Source organism: Podarcis pityusensis, assembly GCF_964106645.2.
Source record: "Podarcis pityusensis genome assembly, chromosome: 4".
NCBI lineage: Eukaryota > Metazoa > Chordata > Lepidosauria > Squamata > Lacertidae > Podarcis > Podarcis pityusensis.
This window is the reverse complement of record NC_138027.1, coordinates 42,952,027-42,978,596: the sequence shown is the minus strand read 5'-3', so window position 1 is coordinate 42,978,596 and position 26,570 is coordinate 42,952,027. Positions and strand designations below refer to the sequence as shown.

Genomic DNA, 26,570 nt, shown 5'->3' with positions numbered 1-26,570 from the left:
GATTCTGACTAACTTTTAGGAAGAACTTTCTGACTGTAAGCGTTGTTCAACAGTGGGACAGACTCCCATGGATGGTGGTGGATTCTCCTTGGAGGTTTTTAAGCAGAGGCTGGGTGGTTATCTGTCATGCACAGTGGCGTAGCGTGGGTTGTCAGCACCCGGGGCAAGGCAAGTAATTTGCGCCCCCTAACCCGTGGATTTTGCGCCCCCTAACCCGTGGAGCGCGGCCCCCCAGATGTTGCGCCCGGTGTGGCCGGCCCAGCCTGCACCCCCCACGCTACGCCACTGTAGCACAGAACACCATCCCTAATCCTGCAACTGCAAAAAGTTCTGCAACACAGCACAACAGACCGTGCAAAAGGATTGTTGTTGATGCTTTTATTAAAAAAATGTAAACAACAGCCATCTTTATTTACACTATGAGCTAACTGTCTGAGATGGGTAAAACCAATCCCAAAGGGCCCTTACAAACAGTAGATTATGCTACATTTTCCTTGTTTAAATCCACAATGTTTTGGTTTTTTTAAATGCACTCTACCTCCCCACCCTTATACCCTTTCCACCCAAGACGTACACCTGATGCCTTTGTCACACATTACACGCACCCAACCCCTTCCCTGCAGTCAGCTAGATTTCCCTCGCAATAAACGTGGGTGGGTAGGTACCAGAGAAGGGAAACCTGAAAAGAGGAAGTGGCTGCTTTCCTGCATTCTGCCTCAGGGTCTTACTGCCCACCCTGCTCTGTTTCGTTGCTGTGTTTGCTCAAACGGAACAAAGAGCAGGGAAAGCCCCTCCCTTCCAGGCAGAGAGAGAGAGAGAGAGAGAGAGAGAGAGAGAGAGAGAGGCGCCCTCCACGAGTTGTCGAGCTTGGGCAACGGCTGCGCCGCCGACGGCGAGGCGCTAAGGTGCCGGCTCCCCAGGCTGCAGCGCTTGGCCAGGCGCTGCGCTTGCATGCCTGGCCGCGCCCAGCTCGCCTCAGCGCAGCGGAAAACAGAAGCAGTGGCGGAGACGATGACCCCCCACCCCAACCAAGCCTCGATTGCTTGTCCCTTCCCTCTGGACTCGCGCCCCCCCCAGGTGTTGCGCCCGGTGCGGCTGGCACCCCTGGCACCCCCCACGCTACGCCACTGGTCATGCATGATCTAGTTGAGATTCCTGCATTGCAGGAGGTTGAACTAGACGACCCTCTGAATCCTTTTGAAATTACAATTCTATGATTTATATCCCACCTTTCCTTCAAGGAGCTCAAGGTGGCATACAAGATTCTATGCTTCCCCATTATTATCTTCACAATAAACCTGTGAGGTAAGTTAGGCTGAGAGTGAGTGACTGGCCCAGGGTGAACATCATTTGACAAGTGGGCACTTGAACCCTGGTCTCCCAAGTCCTAGTCCAGCACTCAAACCACTATGCAACACTGTCAGTTCCCTAATTTTTCCTACTCTGTTATCCACAGAATCAGAAGGCATTTTTTGTAGAGAGAGAGAAAAGGTATTGAAAACCTCAGCATTTTCCTTTAATCATCACTACCATTATATATGAATGTCACTATGCAAATAATGATGAAGTAGTGACTGTCATCTATTGTTTGTTATGCTTGGGATGCCCAGGTGCTTCAGGCTTAAATTCAGCCAGAGTTATAGTAGTGAAAACTGACAGAATCATTGCTGGCACTAGCATTTTCATTACACAAATGAGGAACTGAAGATGGTTGGAATGCCTTGCATTATAATTCTTCTAGGCTACTGGCCATCTAGTATGTAAATAGGTTTAATGTTATGATGTATTAAGGAATGCAATTCCAATTATAATGCTAGTAGATAAGTGGTATATAAGTGGGACGTGGGTGGAGCTGTGGGTTAAACCACAGAGCCTAGGGCTTGCTGATCAGAAGGTTGACGGTTCGAATCCCCGCAATGGGGTGAGCTCTGGTTGCTTGGTCCCTGCTCCTGCCAACCTAGCAGTTCGAAAGCACGTCAAATGCAAGTAGATAAGTAGGTACCACTCCAGTGGGAAGGTAAATGGTGTTTCCGAAGCAGCTTAGTCATGCTGGGCACATGACCTGGAAGCTGTACGCCGGCTCCCTCGGCCAGTAAAGCGAGATGAGCTCCGCAACCCCAGAGTCATCCGTGACTGGACCTAACGGTCAGGGGTCCCTTTACCTTTACCTTTCAGTGGTATATAAATGCTAGTAGTTAAGTGGTATATAATACAAATAATATAGTAAAATGAAAATGTTAGTCACTTGAAAGACACAAATAAATGACTCAAGTGGAACATAAACAATATTGTATCTAGTTCAAAATTCCATACTAAAAGTACTACTTATACTGCAGTGGTATACATGTCTACTCAGAAGTAAGTCCTGTTGAATATTATGGTACTTACCCACAGGTATATGCATATAGCAGCCTCCTCCAACCTGGTGCCCTCTAGATGTTTTAGACTACAACTCCCATCAGCCCTGACCATTGGCTCCATTGGCTGAGGATGGTAGGAGTTGCAGTCCAAAACATTTGGAGGCACCAGATGGGGTTGGGCTGCCTGATTCAAGTTTGGGTGTTCAGCCTGTCTTGCATGGGCTGCACTTGCCTTGAAATATTATGTCCATAGTTTGGGGACACACCTTGATCTGGAGCTTTTGCTAGATGTGAGGTCGCATTGGTACTAAGCGGCTTCTAGGTTTGACTGTGTACATAGGAAAGCAAGAGAGATAATATCTGCCCCAAGTCCATCCACTGATTCCATAGCTGAATAGGCAATTGTTCCTCAGTTCACAAAGCCTAGGCAAGACCTGTACACAGCATCTATGTCATTCCTTTTACTGTGTCTTGTAAATGCCAAATTGTCCATTTTATTGCATAATATAAACACATTCTCAGCTTTGATAGCACATCCAACTTCAAGGCCACCTCCATAGTAAGACACAAGGTGAGACTGATTTGCAATGCCCATGAAAGTTTCTCTGCCTCATTTAACAACTACAAGCTAAATACATTCTGGCTTCTCTTCAGGAAAAAGCCGCAGCACCTTTCATTTCATCTCTTTGAGAAAGGGGCCTAGTGAATGTGGTCCTTTCCGTATATTAAACATAAGCAATGGCCTGTTACTGAGGGTTCCAACCATATTCTTCGTCTGCACCTCATATTTGTAAATAGAACGTAAAAGAGTTATATTTTATTTTCAAAAAAATTAGATGTGTATTCTTTAGGCTGCAGTCTCCTTCCTCACCTTAAACTTTGGGGGTTTTTTCCTTTTAAAATGACTCAAAAAAGTGGCATTTTTGTTCTAAACATTTGGAAGATTATCATTTCCCTTTTCACAGTTTACAACATCCTTAAATGCTTTGGCACTAACCTTTGATTACCTTAAAACATATGGTAATATATCTCTTGTTTATGCTTCAGGCTGTATTTTAAATGTGTGGCTTGCTGCAGTACAAGCAGTATGTTTAGTTTCATAATCTCTGTATACATTATTTGTTTTCTTTGTTCTTATTTAGGTATTCCTTTAATTCAGCTTTGACAGCCTTTAAGTATGTCAGACTTGCTAGTAATCTCTCTCCAGCTCAAGGCCAAATGCTGCAATGCACAGGTCTGCAGATGTGAAGTAAAATTAAGGGTACTCAGTATTTCAAAACAGGCTGTGACTATACTATTGAGTGGGTTTTTAAAAATAATTTTAGCTAAATGTTGCAGTCTTAAGCATGCTAATTTGTCCACAAACTTTCTATACAACAGATAGCAGAAGGCTATTTATTGCATCACATGGCCAAACTCTGAGACAATCATAATACAAATTTTGTAAATGCTAAGTGAAATATTTGTGGATGTAGTACAAATACATTCACAAGGAATTACTGATGCAATGATCATCCAAAAGCCTATAGCAGTTTTACAGCTGAAATTGAAATTGTAAGTACAAAGAACAAATTTTGAATCATTGTAAATAAACATTTTTATGACCGGATAATAGAAACTGAGAGGATGTTGGGGGTCATCTGCAATGCAGGATTCAACTGCTTTGCTTCTTACAGATGGCTAGCCAGTCTCTGCTTAAATATGTTTAGTAAAGGAGAGCCTAAGTCAGTTTCACTGTTCCACAACTCTTGCCATCAGGATGTTGCTCCTAATATTTAGCTGATATCCGATAGCTGAAATTCTATCAACTAGTTTTAGTCCTGCCCTCTGGAGCAACAAGAGAACAAGTGCTTGATCTTCTGCACACCAGACTGTAAGAATTTGCAGACAGCTGCCATGTCTCCAGACCACACATGCCCAGCACTTTCAGGCTTTCCTCCAGATCCCTCACCAGTCTAGTCTTCCTTTTTTGGACCTGCTCCAGTTTGTCAATGTGGCACTCAGAACTGGACACGGTACTCCAGATGTTGCCTAATCAGGATAGATTACAGCCAAGCTATATCGTCTTGCTATCTGGATCTGGGTAATGCTGAATTTGAGGAGCACCCCCTATTTACCCTCATTCAAATTATTTATAAAAATGTTGGCCTCATGGCAATCCACTTGAAACCTTCCTCCAGTCTAACACATTAATGAGAGCCATTAATGAGTATTTATTGGGTATGGTGGTTCAGTCACACCTGGATCGAATTAACCATATTGTACCACTATCCAAATCTGGTGCTGTCACCACTTAGGTTCTGCAGAGTGGCAGAGCCACCACCATATCCAGAGCCTGGCAGTGGGAAGTGGGGGACACAGACTGGGACACATCCCTGCACCAACTTCAGGCTGATGCAGCAATCAAGCCCAGATCAGTCCCTATGACAACCAGTGCCAGCTATTAGAATAGTTTGGGATACAGAAGATCCTCTAACCAACGGAGCTGGATGGATAGTTCCTGGACCAGCTCAGCTCAACCACTGTTACCTGGTGGACCTTACACCCACCTGTGTGTTTAACAGACAGAAGGGAAGCTTTGTGCCAGTGATGCAGCTGTGGTGACAGCCGGTAATACACAAGGAGAGCTGACAGAAGCAATCCAAACACCACATAGCCCAGCATGTGGGAAGGAGTTGGCTTGAAGCCTTATGTCTACCTCACATTTTGCCATGAATCCAATGAAAGACTTGTTGAATGCTTGCTGAAATCAAGACATACTATGTCCACAGACCTCCCATGATCTATGAAATAAGTAACTATTAAAAGGGGGAAATAATGTGTTGGTAAAATTTGAGTGGTAGAAGGTAGCTGAAGATCTTGGTCTTTATCTTGTTGGGCAGTGATGAGTCTTCTCTGCTGAGGCATGGTTGTAGACAATACTGTCTTTGATACCAATGACAGCAAGCAAGAATTCATCAACAAGCTTAGTTTTATCATCATCATCATTTATTAAATTTGTATTTTTTTATTGCCAAGGCTGAAGTTGTAGCAGATTTGCATGAGTTCATGCAGCTACACTGAAGAATGTTTCTTCTCTAGTAAAAGAATGTGGGGCTTTTGAATAACAGGTAATATATTCTATGGAAAGAAAATGGAAAACATGGAGGCCTGAAGGCTTTTGTTCTCTATTCAGAAGCAATTTCAGAGTGACAGAAGATGGAAGACTTATGGCTTTGCATATATGAGGAAAAGTAGGCTTTCATGCCCAAGTGATAAAAGCTTTCAACTTCCTCAATTTGTTTATTTTCTAGACTGTTAACTTTTCTACTTCATGACCCATCATCTTCCAATTCCCTCCTTCCATATTTGAACACTGCTACCATTCCCCCTAATTTTCTCCTCTTCTTTGGAAGATGCTGGTTAGCCTAGAGTATCTTGAGTTCCAGTTTGTTCCTGTCACTCCAAGTAAATTTCCCTCTGATTCCCCTCTTTCTCATCCATGTTGTTAAGGGCTTCTCTGTCCCCTGCATTTCTGATACTATTATTATTATTTAGCATTTTTTAAATCCTAACCCAATCATCACCCTGTAAAGTGGGTATTATTATTTCTAACTAGGAAAGAATAACAACAGCATCAACTCTACAGAGATAAAAAGTATATTTAATCCTTACCTCCTCTTGAATGCCAATGTCTTTTTCAAGAGAAAAATAACCTTTGTGTTTTGAAGATTTAAATTTTAAAAAATGTGGGAAAAGAATATGGGTGAATTTAAATCTCTTTCTGGTTTGGGGAGGATGCTGGGGTACTAGGATGGGCTTTGTATCCAAAGCATTTTCTGGTCGTCCCTTGAAACTCCCTTTCCGCCCCCACGGCTGTTGAAGCTCTGGTGTTGGTTGGGCCACACAAATTGATACCTGATGATCTCCAACATTGGAACTTTGTTGGAGAACAATCCTACGTATCCTGTTGCTCTGGGATGCCATCCCAGCTGCCATAGAATTGATCTCTAAAGTTTCTAAGCAGACTTACTAGGTGTTTGTTTATTTAAGATTCTCTCTCCCTCGCTCTCTCTCTCTCTCTGACACACACACTGTTTATATATGAATCAAACTACATGTTTATATTCATTTTATGTGGTATATATTCTTGGAACCTCTGTATAGTGTTCCATGATGCCCTTCCTGTGTTGATTTTGATATTTTGATCTATATTTATAATTTTTAGTTGATGGTTGCTGAACAATAAAGGGAGGCTGGTAGTGATCCTCATGTGGTTACTAATAAATGCTCACTGGCATTCAGATTGGCAAATAACTTTAGCACCTGTGAATGTAATCCACCTGTTCTTGATAAAATGTGCAATAATTGCTCGATTTCCAAAGGCAACCCTTCTTGTCAACATAGTTTAACTGAATAATAAATCTATGGTTAAAGATACAATCCTAAACAGAATTACCAGGAATTAAATAGTGTTGACCCCAGTGTGAGCTACTCCAAAGTAAACATACTTAGGATTGGGTGATAAGTCTCAACCCTGTCCCCCTTCTCTCTGTGTTTCGGCTTATAACTTCAAAACTTTGAATTGAATGAATTTTTTAAGGTCTTTCTACAGCCTTCTAAAATGTTTTCTCTTTCCCATATTCATGGTAATCAAATCCTGCACAAGATTAGAATAGAGTTCTCATGTTTCAATTAGGATTTTTAAAAGTGCTGTTTCAAAGAGAAACAGCTAGTGTTTTACATCTTGTGTATGACTACTAAATACAGTGGTAATGTATTGATCTCTTTGTTTTGTGGAGTAAGATACACCAATGGCAGACAAGCATTCTTAGTAAATGGGACAAAAATAAAAGATTTTAATGCAGGTTGGACATGTACTTCCCCAAAAGCATGTTAGTGAGGACAGAACATACTTGGTAAACATGGAATGCTGGCTGTTGGAGGAAGATGCAAAACTAGGGGGAGGAATGGAATGACTGGTACACTCAAAAGCATGTCACACTGTAACATTTTGTGGCAGTGGCCCATTTGTTCCCTCTATTTCTGATGCTCAGGAGTTGGAGCCATTCTTTATGTAGCAACAACAGCACCACCTATTCATAAGTGGGAGATACCATCAGCCTTGTAAGACTGCAAGGTTTGCAGAGCAACAAAAAATGTTTAAGATGAACAGAACTAAAAAGGGAGCAGGTACAGCCAAATGTGGCCTGAGCATGCTCAGTGACCAAATTATGTCAGTTATCTGTTTTCTGTTTGAATGGGGCAGGCAGAAGGTGAGCATGATGGACAGTGAACAGGAGCACCCTACACTACAATGTTTTGCTGCAGGTTCCATTCACCATGACTAATAGCAGTTGGTAGACCAGTCCTCAGTGAATTTTTCTGCTTCCTCACCTTGTGGAAGAGAATTCCATAAACCTTTTCTGTGTTGCAAGGGTGAATGTTTTCTTCTGTCAGCATGTTTCCCACAGAAACATCTTCTGTATGAAACATGTCTTATCTTAATCCTGTTAAACATTTGGGCAGCAGCTTTATGTGATGTCATATGCACACCCACTCATGTGTTGTGATGCGGCAGGAGTTTAATTAAAATATCCATGTCTCTGGTGTCGCTGCCCGTAAAAAATGTACAATCTGAACACTTACCTTTTGTGTGTGTGTTCAGGGAGGATATTGGGGCTTAGTGTTGTTGCTGTTGTTACAGTGTTGGTCCTTTGGGCAGAACAGGAGAGCCTATAAGGTGTTTCCATTGCCTAAATACAGTGGTACCGGTACCTCTGGTTATGAACTTAATTCATTCCTGAGGTCCATTCTTAATCATAGACTCATAGAATCATAGAGTTGGAAGAGACCACAAGGGCCATCGAGTCCAACCCCCTGCCAAGCAGGAAACACCATCAGAGCACTCCTGACATATGGTTGTCAAGCCTCTGCTTAAAGACCTCCAAAGAAGGAGACTCCACCACACTCCTTGGCAGCAAATTCCACTGTCGAACAGCTCTTACTGTCAGGAAGTTCTTCCTAATGTTTAGGTGGAATCTTCTTTCTTGTAGTTTGGATCCATTGCTCCGTGTCCGCTTCTCTGGAGCAGCAGAAAACAACCTTTCTCCCTCTTCTATGTGACATCCTTTTATATATTTGAACATGGCTATCATATCACCCCTTAACCTCCTCTTCTCCAGGCTAAACATGCCCAGCTCCCTTAGCCGTTCCTCATAAGGCATCGTTTCCAGGCCTTTGACCATTTTGGTTGCCCTCCTCTGGACACATTCCAGTTTGTCAGTGTCCTTCTTGAACTGTGGTGCCCAGAACTGGACACAGTACTCCAGGTGAGGTCTGACCAGAGCAGAATACAGTGGCACTATTACTTCCCTTGATCTAGATGCTATACTCCTATTGATGCAGCCCAGAATTGCATTGGCTTTTTTAGCTGCCGCGTCACACTGTTGGCTCATGTCAAGTTTGTGGTCAACCAAGACTCCTAGATCCTTTTCACATGTACTGCTCTCAAGCCAGGTGTCACCCATCTTGTATTTGTGCCTCTCATTTTTTTTGCCCAAGCGCAATACTTTACATTTTTCCCTGTTAAAATTCATCTTGTTTGTTTTGGCCCAGTTCTCTAATCTGTCAAGGTCGTTTTGAAGTATGATCCTGTTCTCTGGGGTGTTAGCCACCCCTCCCAGTTTGGTGTCATCTGCAAATTTGATCAGGATGCCCTTGAGTCCATCATCCAAGTCGTTGATAAAGATGTTGAATAAGAACCCTGTGGCACCCCACTAGTCACTCTTCTCCAGGATGAAGAGGAACCATTGATGAGCACCCTTTGGGTTTGGTCAATCAGCCAGTTACAAATCCACTGAGTGGTAGCATAGTCAAGACCGCATTTTACCAGCTTCTTTACAAGAATATCATGGGGCACCTTGTCAAATGCCTTGCTGAAATCAAGGTAGGCTACATCCACTGCGTTCCCTTCATCTACCAGGCTTGTAATTCTGTCAAAAAACGAGATCAGGTTAGTCTGACATGACTTATTTTTCAGAAATCCATGCTGACTATTGGTGATCACAGCATTCCTTTCTAGGTGCTCACAGACCGTTTGCTTAATGATCTGCTCCAGAATCTTCCCTGGTATTGATGTCAGACTGACTGGGCGGTAATTATTTGGGTCCTCTCTTTTCCCCTTTTTGAAAATAGGGACAACATTTGCCCTCCTCCAGTCTGCCGGGACTTGGCCTGTTCTCCAGGAATTCTCAAAGATGACTGCCAGTGGTTCTGAGATCACATCTGCCAGTTCTTTTAATACTCTTGGATGCAGTTCATCTGGCCCTGGAGACTTGAATACATCTAGACTAGCCAAGTATTCTTGTACTATCTCCTTAGCTATTCTGGGCTGTGTTTCCTCTGCTGAATCATTTGCTCCAAATTCTTCAGGTCGGGCATTGTTTTCATTATTGGAGAAGACTGAAGCAAAGAAGGCATTGAGGAGTTCAGCCCTTTCTGTGTCCCCTGTTTGCATTTCACCATCTTCTCCTCTGAGTGACCCCACTGTTTCTTTGTTCTTCCTTTTGCTACGAACATACCCATAAAAGCCTTTTTTGTTGCTTTTAACCTCTCTAGCAAGCCTGAGTTCATACTGTGCTTTAGTTTTTCTGACTTTGTGTCTACACGTGCTGGCTATTTGTTTGAATTCCTCTTTGGTGGTTTCCCCCCTTTTCCATATTTTGTACACATCCTTTTTTAATCTTAACTCAGTTAAAAGTTCTTTAGATAGCCACCCTGGCTTCTTTAGGCACCTTCCATGTTTCCGTCTCATTGGTATTGCCTGAAGTTGTGCTTTTACTATCTCCCTCTTAACAAACTCCCAGCCATCATGAACTCCCTTTCCTTTTAGTATTACTGTCCATGGGATCTCACCCAGCACTTCCCTAAGTTTTATGAAGTCGGCTTTCTTAAAGTCAAGAAATTGAGTCCTAGTATGCTTGGCTGCTCCTTTCTGCTGTATAGTAAACTTCAGAAGAGCATGATCACTCGCGCCTAATGATCCTTCCACTTCTACCCCACTAACCAGGTCATCCACATTGGTTAGGACCAGATCTAAAACGGCTGTTCCTCTTGTTGCTTCTTCCACTTTCTGGACAATGAAGTTGTCTGCAAGGCCAGTGAGGAATCTGTTTGACCTTATGCTCTTGGCTGAGTTTGACATCCAACAAATATCCGGGTAATTGAAGTCCCCCATTACTACTATCTGCCTTCCTTTTGCATGCTTGGCCATCTGTTCCAGGAAGGCATCATCTATGTCCTCCGTTTGGCTTGGGGATCTATAGTAAACTCCCACAGTGAGGTCACTGTTATTCTTCTCTCCCTTAATTTTGACCCAAATGCTCTCACTTTGGCTTTGAGGTTCTAAATCTTGGATCTCTTCACAGGTATACACATCCCTGTTGAAACTGTTCTTTCCTGAGGCGCGCTTTCACTAATGGTGCCTCCCACTGTGTGCATGCCTCCCAGGGCAAAGTTCGCAGTCAGGAGCAACTACCTCCGGGTTAGCGGAGCTCCTAACCCAAAGCGTGTGTAACCAGAAGTGTTCATAGCCAGAGATACCACTGTAGTTACCATTTGTAACCGAGATTTTTGAGGCAGGGGTCTACATACAGTATCTCCTGTCCGGAGGCTATTTAGTTTCAGTTTCATAGCTTGTTTGTAGCTCTTCCATGACTTCACAACTTTAAATGCTCCCAGTGGTATCCAATATAGAATTTTCTGCTATAATAAGCTTACTCTTGAGGTCTGTGTTGTTCTCTTCAGAAATGAGATGTGGAAAGCATTTCCATCTTCCCAGGAGTTAGTCATTATTGCCGCTGTGTTTTATGGCCCTTCACATTTGATCATGGTAGGCTTTAGTTAGACATAACCTCATAAGCTGAGTTTAGATGTAATGGCTTGCAGTTTGGTAGAAATATTTTCCCAGAAAGGCTAGAGCCCTAACATCTAGAATTTGAGAAAATAAGCTCTGGCGGTTATCTTAGAGGAGCACCATAATATATGGGGCAGAGGGAAAGAGACCAGGAGAAGAGAAATTCTCTCCCGGAAATGGGGAACCCGTGGCCCTCTGTATGTTCATAAGAACATCCATATTGGGTCAGATCAAAGGTACATCTATCCTAGCATCCTGTTTTCACAGAGGCCAAATGAATGCTTATGGGAAGCCCACAAGCAGGACATGAGTACAGCAACCAATGGGAGAGTCCCTAATACTACACTTTAAAACTGCACATCATAATTCTTCTCTATTTATGGGGCCAATTTACAAACACTTTATTTTTCTGTGTGAATGAATGCATGGGAAATGTAGCACAGGAACAATCACACCACCACCATTATGCAGGCCTTTTTCTCACTGATGCTAAAACAGAATGGTCATTGCAGAGGAAAAAGAAAATCATAATGCAGTATTTCTAACTCTTCAAAACAATATGTATTTGCATAATACCATCTTTTAAAAAACAGTGCAAAGCTATGATATGTCTCTTTAAAGATCCATTCAGTAAGACTTGTCTGTTCAGCAATGAGATGTATTTGTGTGGGGTACTTTAGACTGCCAAATTTGAGTGTAGGAAACTGACATTCAAGCCTCTGTTCAGCTTCAAAATACCTGATTGGTGGTTACTGGGGAATTAATTTCCCCATCTCCAATATACAATTGTGAGGCTAAATGCTTCTCAGAATTCCTTCAGTGAAGAGTTGGATGCAAATGTAACAGTTAAATAAAAATAATAATAAAATTGCTCTGTGGAACTCACCTCTACAGGATATGGAAGCATAAATATTTTTGGATCTTTATTGCCCTTATCTGTTGAAGCTGTTTGAATGTCTCAAAGTCAAACTAGAATACAGAGATGTAATAATGAATCTCCCTTTCTAATTTATTTTGCATACAGCAGCTCTTTTAGCCTCTGCAGTTAGTTCCATTTCCCTCATTTTCCTGGTGAAAATTGCCCTCCTAAAAATGATGTTTATCCCCATTACTTAAAACATAACATGTTCAAATATGATTTTCCTAACAGTTCAAATAGTAGGAAATCCAAGTAAGGGAAACATAATCACACAGGTACACCCCACTGAGCACCTGGTAGCATTTGGATACTTTTTAAAAAAGTTGGAGATGCTTTTATGCATAACTGTAATCATGCTTAAGGTAAAGGTAAAGGTACCCCTGCCCGTATGGGCCAGTCGTGTCCGACTCTAGGGTTGTGCGCCCATCTCACTTAAGAGGCCGGGGGCCAGCGCTGTCCGGAGACACTTCCGTGTCACGTGGCCAGCGTGACAAAGCTGCTCTGGCGAGCCAGCTCAGCACACGGAAACGCCGTTTACCTTCCCGCTGGTAAGCGGTCCCTTGCACCCGGGGGTGCTTTCGAACTGCTAGGTTGGCAGGCGCTGGGACCGAGCAATGGGAGCGCACCCCGCCGTGGGGATTCGAACCGCCGACCTGACGATCGGCAAGTCCTAGGTGCTGGGTTTTACCCACAGCGCCACCCGCATTCCTCTCATGCTTAGTTCATGCTTAGTTTGGTCCAAATTCTTTCCACTAAACAAAATGTTATTTCATTTTTTAGCATTTCTTGGTATATGAACCTAGAAATGAAAACTGAACACTAATGAAATCTTAATTTCTAGCTGTCCAATTCATTGAAGGGGTAGTTTAACATCAAATAAAAATACTAAAATAGCAGCAATATATGTCGAAACATATAATACCAAGTCATATTAAAATTACTCTTCCAAGTTAACCTTCGATATTAAATATGCAAAGCAAATAGAAGGTCTTTCTATACTTAGGGAAAATGCTCTGGTTCAGAGTTTGGCAAGTCTCCAGTGGAAGTGAATTCCACAGCTGCGTCGTTGTAACAGAAAACAAGACTGATTTACATTTTTGTTTTAAAAATCTTCAGGGTTTTAATAAAAAAATTTGTAGCCAAAATAAATTTCAGTGTTTGGGAAAGCCCCTCTTCCCTTAATTTGAACTGATCTTTTAAAAATTATAAAGACAAAAATATGTACTTATTCCCAAGGCATGAAGAAAAAAACACACCACTTCAGGCTTTAATTACTACTCAAGAGCTCATTAAAAGCTTAGCCAAAAGGAGAGTATCCCTCTCTCTCTTTGTTGTTGTTATAAAAGAGCAATTTGAAAATACGGCTTTTGACACCACCTATGACTTTTATTACCATTCCAAATTATATGCAGTCCAAGTTAAAAGCAGTTTAAAATGCCACACGTAAGAAATTACAGCTACTGCCAAGTTCATATTTAATTTTTCTTTAGCAACTGGTATTTTTATACCATGTTCCTTTAAATTAGCATTGAGTTTTAACAAACAAATTAAACATTGGATGTATCTGAAAGAGCATTCAAATAAGCCCTAAAATTCTTTGCTAAATTTTAATTGACGGTCTTATTCCAACCATCAAATGTTGTCACAATAATGTTAAATGAGAACAGTTTATCAGAAAACAACAGCTATATGTGTTTTGAGGTTGTCTTTTTCTTTTCAGAGAATCATAGAATTGTAGAGTTGGAAGGGTCCCCAAAGGCCATCTTGTCCAACCCCCTGCAATGCAGGAATCTCAACTAAAGTATCCATGACAGATGGCCATCCAACCTCTGCTTAAAAACATCCAAGGAAGGAGAGTCCATCACCTCTTTTTAGTGATCTGGTTGCCCACCCTGGTGCCTTTCTGGCTGAAGCATGGGATAATAAATAAATAATGAATGAATGAATAAAACTGATATGATTACTAGCCAGATAGCATTAATACAGATTTACATATATTGCATATCTAAACAATGTATGAGCAACTGCAGTGTACATATATTCTTGCAATAACTGAGTTCAGAAATGATTCTGAACTACGTTTCTAGCTCTAATCTGCAACACACAATCTAATCTGTAACACAGCAACACTCAGGCGGCCGCCGAGACCACATAACCCCTACATTGAAAGACCTACATTGGCTCCCAGTACATTTCCGAGCACAATTCAAAGTGCTGGTGTTGACCTTTAAAGCCCTAAACGGCCTCAGCCCAGTATACCTGAAGGAGCGTCTCCACCTCCATCATTCTGCCCGGACGCTGAGGTCCAGCACCGAGGGCCTTCTGGCGGTTCCCTCATTGCGAGAAGCAAAGCTACAGGGAACCAGGCAGAGGGCCTTCTCGGTAGTAGTGCCCGCCCTGTGGAACGCCCTCCCATCAGATGTCAAAGCAATAAACAACTACCTGACTTTCAGAAGACATCTTAAGGCAGCCCTGTTCAGGGAAGTTTTTAATGTGTGATATTTTAATGTATTTTTGGTTTCTATGGAAGCCGCCCAGAGTGGCTGGGGAAACCCAGCCAGATGGGCGGGGTACAAATAATAAATTATTATTATTATTATTATTATTATTATTATTATTATTATTATTTATTATTATTATTATTATTAATTATAACACCTCACCCAACAAGAAGGAACACTACTGTCAAAGGTCTCCATGTCTGATGAAGAACTGGAACTTACAACTTTGGTTTTGCTGAAGGCTTTTGTTTTCAGATTAGAGTGGTACACAAGGCAAGTCACAGATTGCAAGGATCAGCTGTGATATGAGAGATCAAAGGCACCAATAAGCAACAGCTTCCTTTCAAAGGGTGGGGTGGCCACAACATTAAGTGTGGCTGGCGGCTAGAGTTCTAAGACAGTGCAGGCAAGCAGGCACTCCTTCTAGTGAGCTGGCAGTGGCTAGGTTAGGTTTGTGCATGCTGACATCTCCATGTCCTAGGAGATGGATGTTGGGTGAGTGCTGGCTTGGCATCATATTTTCTGTTGGCTGCCACCCCTGAAGGGCAAGCTGGAACCCTCACCAACACCTCCTGGTCCCCTAGATCTAATTTCCCAAGCTCCCTCTACTTCTCATTGGAGCCTGACCACCTTCTTCCATGAAACCTCCACAGGACACAGGACATCACAAACAAGACTTAATGTTTGAAAAACATATCATCTCTCTTGCAGGTTCATAGGGTCCAATTTGAATCCTCCTAGGTGAGGGGCAATCCTGCCCTCTCCAGACTGGCTGTCAGAGCAAGACAGACCTCTCAACCCCATTGCAGACTCCCCATAGAGTTCCTTGATGCTGTTTCAAGGTGCCTACTTGGTGTTGTTGCTTCTTATTGTCTCTGTCCCTGGTGCTCTGGAGCATGACAGACATGAGAAACAGATGCAGGATAAAAGCAGCCTACCCTGGTGCCTTATACTAAGGATTTATGGCCCTGTTATTACTGTTATGTTCCATGACCTGGCCTCTGATGAGAAGTGGCCCCTGCCCTCCAGGACCCATAGGAATAGAAATTCATTTCCGTTCCCCCCAGAGGTTCCTGGAGGACAGTCCTGGTATGGGATGTAAGAGAGTTGTAGTATCTATGGGTGAAAGAGGAGTAGGGTCATGGACTGACTACCTGCTGAAGTGCTTTTCTCCCAAAGATTGTGTTGAGTGAGGCCCATAAATCTATCTTATAAAAGGTAAAGGTAAAGGCACCCCTGACCATTAGGTCCAGTCGTGGCCGACTCTGGGATTGTGGCGCTCATCTCACTCTATTGGCCGAGGGAGCTGTTGTACAGCTTCTGGGTCATGTGGCCAGCACGACTAAGCCACTTCTGGCGAACTAGAGCAGCACACGGAAACACCATTTACCTTCCCGCCAGAGCGGTACCTATTTATCTACTTGCACTTTGATGTGCTTTCGAACTGCTAGGTTGGCAGAAGCAGGGACCAAACAACGGGAGCTCACCCCATCACGGGGATTCGAACCGTCAACCTTCTGATCAGCAAGTCCTAAGCTCTGTGGTTTAACGCACAGCACCACCCTCGTCAGTGTTTGGCAAATGTGTGCGTGGAGGCCCTGCAAATGTCCAGAATGGGGAGGCTTCTTTTAAATGGGGAAGATGTGGCTGCTCCTCTAAGGAAGTGAGCTGTCAGTCCCCCTGTGGGAATTCTGCTTAATCTGAGTCATGGATCATTCCCAAGTGTATGCCTATAGTCGCCCCATAATCAGTGTTATCTTTTTTGATGCCATTATTTGGCATTTCTGAGGAGGTCAAAAGTACACAATAAGTCCTTTTGCTATTATTGTAAGTTCTGCCTATTAGTTCATGTAAACTCATTTATTTTTAGTAGGAGAAAAATCAGTTATCTGTGAGATATACTCCCAACGCCAACCCATTAGCATTTTATGGTGGTCTGGTTTTCTGTGAGATTAGTGCAAACATTATCTGTATTACTAATGAAAATCATTTCTATTTTCTATTACCACTAATCGAGTCAATAACCAGCTTTTATTTCATGTAGAAGAAAACAATTTGTTCCAAGAACTACAACTCCCAAAATGACTTGCAGAGATAATGAACTCTTTATAACAGAGGGGTGACCACTTAGCTATCAAGTAAATACTGTATTTGATGTATGATGAAGACAAAGATCAAATATTTAGGCAATCAGTGGCCCTGTAAATCCTTGCTGTGAGGCCTATTGGCTCTCATCCACTCATTCTACTTCAGCTGGACTAATGGAGTGGCTGTAATCAAAGCTATTAATGGCACAGTACAATATCTGCAGGGTTACAGATTGCTTTAAAATGTACGATACTCCATATTCATTACAAGAGCAAAATACAAAAGTGCTCATTCTTTTCCTAGCTATCAGCGTGCCTTTAAATTCAAGCCACTATTCTGTGGACAGAACAGGATTTGAAATTCCCCAGCAGTTATTTTTAAGCATTGCTTTGTTATGGAAATGCATTAAACAAAAGTCATTGTCCCACGTTTGATTTTGACATAAATAATTCTAAGAATGGACAAAGGTCGGTTCCAGCTGAGTGATATTATGCAGCTACAGGAAGATAAAAATTCTGTAAAAGTACATAAGTTCAAGGTCTTCTATGCATGCCCAGCTCACTGCACCCCACCACCAGATCCTGGCTGTTACGTAGTATATCCTTCTCTCTCTCCCCCCCCCCCAACTTTAAAATAGTATATGATGCATATAGGAAAGGTATAGATAGTTGTTGTATTGTGAAGTGCATGAGTAGTTCAGGTTTCACTGCTGGTTGCCGGAATGTAAAAATGTGCTGGGGGGGTGGGGGGTGGGAGAGGGGAAATGGGCTTAGGTCCTTTTGGTCATGCAGTTCACATCAAGATGGGGTTTTGTTCAGCTCTTATATGAAACCAGTTCCCCAAAAGTTAAATTTAATGTGCAAATATAAACTAGATATTGGGTGTTTTACTCCATAATTCCCCAGTTCTAAGTTAATCAGTGGCGTTTGTGTATATTACAATTTCCCTTTATGGGTGTATAGGAATGTAGGAACACATCTATGTTAATAATTGCTCATATTTGTCTCATAAGCCTATATTGTACATCTGGGAAACAAAGAGTAACAGTGATTAAACACAGTCTTTTCTATGGTGGTTCTGAAACTATGGAACTGTTTTACTAAAGATCACTGTGACTTCATTAGGCACCAGGCAAAGTCCATACTATATCATTCATGCTTTACTTTGAATGCTATTTTGTTAGGACTTTTAAAACAATGGAAAAGCTGGGTATAGATTCCTTTTGTGGAAGAAGATTCTGTGGCCTTCAGTTCACTATTTAAACCATAGTTAAATTAAACTATGGTTTAAATGTGAACATGCAGTGTTGGTACATTCTGCTGAAATGGCAAGAACTTTGCTTCTCCCCTGACAAAAAAACCCAGCCATGTTTTTGCTTAACATTACTTCCGAATTATACTCAAATTGTTGTTGAAAGACTAGTCACTTGGTGTAAGATAGCTTCCTGCGTATTGGTGGCAAAAAGGGCATAGTGCTCTGTGCCTTCCTAAAGGAACGGTTTGTTAACTTAAGGGAAATTTCAGAGCCAATAGAATTGGCTAAATTTATATACATCAGAAAGGGAATAAACAAATGGGCAGATTCTCTAGAAGGCATTTGCAGCTATTGCGCTTATAAAGAATAGATACAACAGGGAAACTTTCAATGATCTAAAAATAGAAACTTTCAATGATGCCCCCAGCCTTAGTCTGTTAGACTGGCCAAAGGTGAAAGTGAGGCCAGCATCTTACCTTTGGAGGCAGCTGTGGCGGCAACAGCAGAGACAGGAAAGGGCATCAGAGGAGGGAGGGAAGGAAAGAGGGACAGAGGCCAGTGTTGCCTGCCACACCCCTGACCATCATTCAAAGCCCCCCAGGGTGGCACGGTGCACTGGTTGAAAGCTACTGATCTAAATTAATGTTGATTAGAGATAGAAAAGGATGGAGAGAGAGAGATCCCATTCCTACAGTATGAGGCTATGTTTATGGATTAAAATTTTGCAACTAAAATAATCTTAAAATAGATTCTACATTGGTATACACCCATATTTAGAAAGCCATAGTTTAAATAAAAGGCACTGATATTATATACCCTCTAGCAAAGAGCCTTTAGCTTAGCGAAAGCTGAGTACAGCAAATAAAAAAGTAAATGTATTCAGGTCACATCTTTCATTCACATATTTTACGTGTATAGTGCCCCCAGAAAGGCCAGATGGCTGAAATGTTGGCAGGCTCTTGCACCTGAAATTATAATAAAATACTGTGTTATTATCTGAAATATGTGAGTTGAATGTTATTTTTTTTAACCTGCTGTTGTGTTCACTGGCTAGACAGCTTTTGTATATTACTTAAGCAATAAGACATGGTAGGGTGTACGTTACTGAAGCTTAGTTCAACTTGTTTACTGTGTCACGTTGCCAAGAAACAAATAATTTCAGCCACTGAAATGATGCACTAACAGGAATGCAGTGCTCCACTATTAAATATCTTAATGCTATTAAAACATAGTCAGAAAACGGAATTGCTAATTTGTCAAGTTGATGATGCTGTGCCTGTGCATTACAAGAAAATTATTATATAAACGTGACATATCAGAGACAAATAAAAGGCAACTAACACAGAAAACTGGTGCAAAATTTAAAATAATGATAGCTGCTATTAGCAACTCTGTTTCCTGTACTATTTGTATCCTTACTTCTACATAATTGCAGTATAAACCCCTGCATCTATAGAGGCTTACTTATAGGACACTTAAAGCTATGCAACTTCTGTTTTTCTTTTCTTTTTTAAAATTTAAAATGCAACTATTCATGTTTGTCAGTTCTCTATGGGTTTATCCTCAACTGCTTAGGTAGTATCTGTGACCCATAACTCACATCTGATTCTTCTCTTCAGATGCAACAAAAGAGGGTCTCTGGTGACCCTGAGTACAAGAAGAAGCAGAAAAGCACCCTAAAAGCAGTGGAGCATAAATATATTTTCATTTACATTCTTAAACTATAAATGGATTGATTCATTGCTGTGTTTTCATCGTACGAAAATACATTTAAAATCTAATGACAACTACTTAAAATACAATCTAACAGTATACAGGTTCAGCTCTGTGTGACAATTCACACCATTTGTATGATCAGCATATTAATTTAGTGTTGTAGAACCCTTTTCAGCCCACTGCTGCATGCAGGTGTGGCGGGGGGGAAGTGTGCAGGGAAAAATCAGCCACCCAACTCTTGCGTTCATGTGTACATACACACACACACAAATTCAAGGAGGTGGGATTTGAACCCGTGGCCCCAGCTTACATTTTCCCCACATCCTATTTTTCTTTTCTCATCTACAGCATAAACCTACTTTGTTTATGCTTCTCTGTTGTTGAGGGCATGGCTTTTTTGGTTATTTACCCCTTACTAGTATCATCTGCCTAAGATGGTGGTAGTGATGTGAATAACTTTGTCCTCACCTCATAACTTCCTTTATACTAGAGTCAAGCTAACATATTCCATTCCATATTTGTTTTATTACCTGGGTTACACCATAACCAGCAACCTGTCCATCAGTGCTGAACTGGACAAACGTATGGGCAATGGCTTGTGGATCCAAAAGGGTATGAGAGAATGTGATACTAGTGTGGTGTAGTGGTTAAGAGCGGTAGACTCATAATCTGGTGAACTGGGTTTGCTTCCTCGCTCCTCCACATGCAGCTGCTGGGTGACCTTGGGCCAGTCACACTTCTCTGAAGTCTCTCAGCCCCACTCACCTCACAGAGTGTTTGTTGTGGGGGAGGAAGGGAAAGGAGAATGTTAGCTGTTTTGAGACTCCTTAAAGGGAGTGAAAGGCGGGATATCAAATCCAAACTTTTCTTCTTCTTCTAACAACCAATACCAAGATTAAGGTCTGCCCGGCTTGTGTGTTGAGCATGCTGCTTCATGGAAGTGAGTCATGGGCAAATTACAGCCAGGGGCAACGCCTTCACATGCAGTGCGTCAGGAAGATTTGGGGCATCACAGATTTTGGGCAGGACAGAGTCTCATACAAAGATGTGCTCTCCCACAGCAGTGGCCAAGAATGACCATTGGGATTAGCACAGAAAGAAGAAACAGCATGGTGTATCTGCGGCAGCACAACTGGATGCCTTCATCTGCCCCACAGCAACAGAACACATCTCTCCCATATCAATCTATACAACTACAGCAGACTCTGCAACTGTTTGACTTCACCCCGCAAAAGCACACTCCTATTGTCTCCCAAGATGTACAATGTAAAAAAATAAAAACACACCTATGTTTTGGGTGTGCTTTAGAGGATCCATTCAAAACTTCATATAGTGCTGAACACTAGAAGACAGTGCATAAAAAATAAATAAATCCAAAACTCCAAGGTTCTGAGCAGAGGAACTGTGCAATCCCAGAGCCTCTCTGGCCAAGCCTGGGCTGCAGCAGAAGCACAGGGCCAAACTAGTTGTGATGTGGGTGAACATGATCAGAATTAAGAGCAGGGGGAGGTCAAGGATGTGGCTGTTCATCAAATGCTATTGTTCATCCTCTTAACAGAAAAATAATAGAAAATCATTGCATTAGCTTTCGTATGACAGAAGTAAGAGAAATATCTGTTGTTGAAGAGGCGTATGTGTATGGACACGGGCACATCCTTTTGATCAGTTTTTCAAGAAGACACACTAGGTGAAAATTGAGTGTACTTGTGAAACGTGCATGTTACATGTGCCATGAAATGCTAAAAGCAAGGCAGGGGGACATCCAGCTAGACACATGGACAACTTTTTATAAATTTTAACACCTGAACAAAGTGCAAGTTCATGCAACAAACATAGCTGAATGTGGCATACTAGCCAGTACAATTCAGTGTTCAGAATGAACACCACTTACATTTGGTTACTTCTGCATCTTCCTGAAGCCTTGTGTCCCTAAGCGCTTCATATTTTTTAGTTGTATTTCTACTTCTTTCACAGATTCAGCACTTACTGTGACCTTTGCAAGCAAGCATTAGTCAATTAAATCCTGTGATACCCCTAGGCACAAAGTAAATATTCTCATTACACAGACTGGGAATTTGCCTTAGTGAGGATAAGCAGTTTCCCAGGATTCATATTTCAAATGGAACTTGTAATCTATGTCTCTCACTTGTTTCCACCAACCTACACTCACACAACTGCCCATTAAATGGACTTTGCCTGGAGGTAGTTGAGAGTCTGCATACACAAAATAGGCATATGATTTTGGTAATTTGGACATCTTGGCATCTGTGCCTTTTAAATTATATGTTTGATATGATTGCTGTTACAGGCTGAATTCAGAGGTCTTCAGGGTGGGCATTAGTAAATGTGATGACATCACATGTCAAAGTTAAATTGGATTTGACAATGTACTCCCCCCCTCACTAATAGTGCCCCTGTGCCAATGTGATTTTCCATCGTCACTCAGAAAGAAGAGGAGAGTATCAACATACCCAGAGTAAGCACCTAAGATTTACAGAAGAACAAAACTCATTTAAATCACTGAGCTATCCATGCTGATACACATAAGACACATTTTTGTGGCATATTACTCAAACCTTATATTGACTTTCAGGATCATCTGCAATTCCTGCTGAAATAAGAAACAGAGGTGACCTTAGTGCAAATGCATGCCCAATGGTAGCCCAATCACCAGCAGCAAAGACAGTAAGTCTGGCTGGCTGCCAATCCTAATCATCACTAGCCCAACTGTATTCTAAATTGCAAGATCATGCTAAAGATTCATAGACTAAAATAAATTAATGTGTGCTTTTCCACAATACATAGTCTTATTCTCTGGGTTTTGCCATTCCACCTTCACAGTCAAAATGTGTAATGCTTTATAAACTATTATTTTACAAAACAGCTTGCACAGTAATTTGTCATGGTACTTAGTGTTGCTTTGCAGAGCAATCCTGTGCATTTTTTCTTGGAATTAAGACTATTTTGGTTTAGTGGAGCTTATTTCCAGGTAAATGTGCATAGGATTGCAGCCTTTCTGCATTTTGTAGAACAATTACATTTTTCACTGCATTGTTAAGAACCCCTAAATACTGAATTATATGCCACTATTTTTTTCTAGAACAAAAATAAACATTGCCCTTCTTTCTTTCTTCCTACCTTCTTTTGGTGAGGTGCTGATATTGCAAAACTTTGTTTGCCAAGATAATTACTTACCTTTTGATCAAAAGGTAATTTATAGTTTGAGGAAGCTTAAAGAGTAATGATCCTTATTTCAATATTTTTATTTGCCATATAGTTCTAGCACCCCACAGTTGTCCAAATTGTTAATAAAGTAGCACCAGTTATTAACAATGAGGATTTAATAATCACTAAGATAGCATCTGAAAAAATTGTTGTTAAAGGGAAAGCAAAGTTGGGGTAGAAAAAGGCAATAATAAATATCACAACCCTCAAAACATCAATACATTTTTCAAACAAAAGTGCACACTGGATGCCTGGGTCCATGCCCATCTCTGTCTTCTGTCGATCACACACATCCTTTTATTAGTCTAAGATAGAAAATAAACAAGAAGACTGACAGTTTTGTGTCCTTTGGCATTTTTGTGTCACCACCACAAGAAGAAAAGGGTATTATGTCATCAGTCAAGTCTGTCAGGTCTGGTTTAGGCTGCTGTTTATCTTTAAAGATTGTTTTCCTTAATTTCCCCCCAAAAAACGGATCCTCACATCTATTATGGATTGTATGTCGTTGATACTCCAGCAATCAATTTCCCCCCATAAACTGGAAATATTCACCAGGAACTATTTGTCTTCTTTTTATTAGTGGCCATAAATACATTTATTAATATAGCTACAGTCTTTGTGGAAAACATTTTAGAAGCAGTAGCTACAGTCTTTTTCAGCATAGATAACCAGCATGGAAATTTCTGGAGATTCATTTTTAGCAAAGGTCAGCTAACTTTTTGGGCCTAAGGGCACATTTGCAAAGTGCAGAAACTGTCATGGGCACTACACATAAACATGCAAGCACACACCACAGCCTTTTCTAGTACCACTCTATGCTTCCTCAGTCAGACCATACCTGGAATACTGTGTCCAGTTCTGGGCACCACAATTTAAGAAGGATGTTGACAACCTGGAATGTCTGCAGAGGAGGGGAAACCAAGATGATGCAGCTTTCTTCATTGGATAGAAATGATGGGCGTAGCCCTGCAACCAGCTAGCAACAAGCTTAAGTAAAATGAATGGAAAGAGACTTAAGTACCTGCAAAATTAGCGTTTATTTTTGTTTTATGATATCTGGGCAACCCAATTAGGAGGCAAAACTACTGTAATAACAGCAAATAATTAATTAGAACTAGTGTGTCAGAAATTGTTGCTGTTTTTGTAGCAGACCTCACTTTTAAGAATCTCATTATATATTATATCCATTCATATTAGCTTGCTTCTTTTCATTGTTGATAACAGAGAAATGCTAACAGCCTGAGGTAGTAAAAGCTTTTCAGCTGCATGGTCATTGTTGCAGTCACTTTTTTATGTGGCTTCTACAGCTGCTAAACTTATTCCTTCGGGGCTAATCAACAACAATTCCCTTTCTATATTGCTCTATTTAGCAGTGTTTCATATTAGGGGGGTGGGTGCTTATGTCTTTGATTACCCAATTCATTCATGAAATTGTCTATCTCAGCACAGAAGTGGAAATGATCAAGATTGATCACATGAATAAATTGAACTGTGTGAATCCAAAATGTGTTGAGAGCACTAAAATAATTTATTTTCTATATGCTCTTTCATGCTATGTATCTTGGCTGCAATTTTATTAGTAGAACTGTCTGAGAGATTGATTCAGTTGCCTCCCCTCCCCAATAGAATGGAAGGAAAGATTGCAAGGCTTTGTATATAGCTGGGGAAATACTACTTACAACATCTCCAGAGTGGAGAATTTATTAACATTTTGTGCAGTTCTGCAACTCTAGTACTTCCAAATATTCATTTAATATTTTCCCTTATTTTCTCTTAATTTCTTTCCTTACCAAAACAGAAATGTATCATTTTGAATTCGATATTTTAAAGAGATTCTCTATAAAAAAATACCTCTTCCCTGTCCCATCTCATTTTTCTGATGACTTGTCTTCTTCCAGTAATCTGTATTTGCCTGGGGAATTCTGCCTGAGGAAGTGATTTATGCATTTTATTAAAACAATATTTAGTGTGTAGGAGGAGTAATGTGTGCATCAGGTTCCCAGTGGTTTATAAGCAAGGCAGAACTTACTGTGAGGTGGGCAATGCCCTGCTACCCTTGGAGAACACATGTGGCAGCAGTCCCTCTTTGACTGCTAGATGGTAGATGGCCAACAACTGCATTCTGAGGGTGGGACTGCAGTCCTGGCAGGTTTTGTGGCACTACAGTTGACAGGTGTGGGAAATCTCAGAAGCATCACCATTTATACTGTATGTTGCAAGTATGAAAATGTGAAACTCCTACCATGGGAGGTTGACCAGGAGCTGCTTGATATTATTGATTCACGTAAGATGGTGTACACTTCATGTATAGACAACACAGATACAGTTGTACACTCCTCACTTCCCTAAGTGAAGAAAACATCCAAGGGTAGAGCTCATTAAACTTCAGTTCATTTCAATGAGAGCCCTGAAGACTGAAAACATGGTTCTAACATTTGCCTTATTTTCAAATATACAAGTAGATCATGCTTGGATGTAAACAGCAGACACTCCTACCAGGCAGCAAGCAAATTCCCTGAAGATTTGCACATACAATCTACTGGCCAGCTCACATTTTGCTCCATTTTCCTCCATCTATTCAATATGTCAGTGGGAATAACCATGCACCTCAGTGCACATTCAGCTATCTCTGCTTGTCCTATCTTCCTGCTCCTACTCATCTGCCACACTTCTCCTCGAATGTGGTTCAGAAAATTCAAAGAAATGTGCAATCCATTCTGTAACTATGTTCCTAATGGCATATAATGTCTAGTACTCATAGACATGAGGAAATATATTTTAATAATCTTCAAGCATGGGTTTATAATTTAGGCTGAATTTTTTCTTATGGTAGTGAGCCTATAATTGTGGTGGGGACTCCGTATAGGCTCTGGGTCCTGGAAAAGTGTATCCCTACCATCACCATCATCACCCAATTCCTGAGTCCTAAAAACACTAAAGAGTGGTCTCAAGGGCTCAAAAAACTATTCTCTAGCAATTCGTTTCTATCAGCTCACCATTCTGGGTGATTAACAAGTAAGTTGACAAGTGACACATATACACACTAATAAATAAGGAAAAGCAATGTTGTTGTTGTTTCAAGATATATGTCGTTATCTTGTACCAATGCTTGAGCTGAGCATACAGTCCCATGATCTGCTTTCAGGGGAAAACAATTGAATATAGTGGACCCGGAGTGCAAAACTAGCTAAACTATAGGTTTGGGTTATGTGTTTTTAAACTGAACTGATTTGGGAAAACAAACTCTCCCAGACACATAAAAATTCTAGACAATACAAGTGAGATGAACGCCAGCCATTGCTGTTGTGTATCACTCAATGCAAAGTATGTGGTGATTTGTTCTGTGGTAATAATCCATTCAGGTTACCTACAAAGAAGACTATTTTGCAAAATTGTAGCTTTTGATTTCTTCTTGTTTTGTATTTTGATTTTAAAGCAATATTTCATTTGTCTTGTCCGATATTTGCCAAACTGAGCATTTGTAAAACTCTGTGATATAAATGGTGTGAAATTACTTTTTAAAAAAAACTCTATACCTAACATCTTTCTACAACTTCACATTAAACCTGCTACATTGAAGTTGTTGAAGTTGGTATTACAATGTTCATTTA

General features: G+C 41.1%; 1 protein-coding gene across 4 annotated transcripts in view; it reads left to right on the top strand.

The window, feature by feature from the left end:
• CADM2 (cell adhesion molecule 2) overlaps positions 1-26,570 on the top strand; it is a 398,136-nt gene that overhangs the window by 248,955 nt on the left and 122,611 nt on the right. The window lies entirely within an intron of this gene.